The 1,142-nt window shown below is 44.8% G+C and overlaps 1 non-coding gene across 1 annotated transcript; it reads left to right on the top strand.

Annotated features, from left to right (window-relative positions):
* Positions 1–294: 294 nt before the first annotated feature.
* Positions 295–401, top strand: LOC141619287 (small nucleolar RNA R71). Its single transcript, XR_012531654.1, has one exon. It is a non-coding gene; the product is annotated as a small nucleolar RNA R71 (small nucleolar RNA).
* The last annotated feature ends 741 nt before the right edge of the window (positions 402–1,142 follow it).

The following is a 1,142-nucleotide window of genomic DNA, read 5'->3' as shown; positions in this document are numbered from 1 at the left end:
GACATGGCATTGACTTGTTGAATGGAATCTCTAGCATCCCTCTCCGCCAATTGTTGTTGGAGCAAAGCAATTTGAGCTAGCAAAACAGAGTTGTTAGAGGATTCTTCTTTACCTTTAGATGGCACAACTCGGGAATTGACATATTGGGCATCATGGACCGCCATAGATTCGATCGTGGCATGAGCAAGATCGGTGTCAATTTGATCAAACCTCCCATTGTTGGCGGAATCAAGAATCCTTCGGGACTCGGCACAACATCCATTGTAGAATGTTATTGCAAGAAACCAATAATCTAGCCCATGATGTGGGCATTGTCTTTGAAGCTCTTTGTATCTCTCCCAAGCCTCATATAAGCTCTCAAGAGCTTGTTGACGGAATCCGGTGATTTGGCTCCTCAAAGTTTGAGTTTTCTCCGGTGGAAAAAACTTTTGGTAAAAAGCAAGAGCCAATGTCTCCCAATTGGTGATTCCCATGGCGGTGCGGTCAAGGCTATTTATCCAAAGCTTGGCCTTGTCCTTCAAAGAGAAAGGGAAAAGTATTTCCCTTATTTGGGCTTGGGTGACGCCCGTTTGACGGATCATGGAGCAATAGTCACAAAAGTTTTGCACATGCAAATTGGGATCCTCCAAAGGACTTCCTCCAAATTGCTTTCTCTCCACAAGGCTAATGAAAGCCGGTTTGATCTCGAAGTCCGGCGCGGTGATTTGAGTGGTTGTGATTCCGGCCGGAAGCATGGCCGCGGTGGGCTTTGAGTGATCGGAAACTTTCACCATCTTTTTGGTAGTAGATGGTGATGGTGGTGGAGATGATGAACTTGAAACCTCCTCCTCTTTAAGGGTTTCTAGATCGTCTAAGTAAGACTTTCTAGCACTTTCAACTTGTACGGGTGAGGTGGCTTCTTTCACTTCCCACCAAAAACGTCGTCTTCTCCTAAATGTTTTCTCGGGATCGGAATCCGGTGAAAGCAATTCTCCACTACGAGAGGACCTGGGCATAAGACAACAATTTCTAGAGAAGTGATAAGTAACGGTCTTAAGGAACAAGTGTTCCCCAAGACAAAGGAAAACAAGATAAAAATCGACAATTCAAAAAGCAATAAAACCGTTTCCCCGGCAACGGCGCCAAAATTTGATAGGTTTATC

The sequence above is a fragment of the Silene latifolia genome, chromosome 1, assembly GCF_048544455.1.
Source record: "Silene latifolia isolate original U9 population chromosome 1, ASM4854445v1, whole genome shotgun sequence".
Classification (NCBI taxonomy): Eukaryota; Viridiplantae; Streptophyta; class Magnoliopsida; order Caryophyllales; family Caryophyllaceae; genus Silene; species Silene latifolia.
Note: the sequence above shows the minus strand (reverse complement) of the source record. Positions and strands in the feature narration are given on the sequence as shown.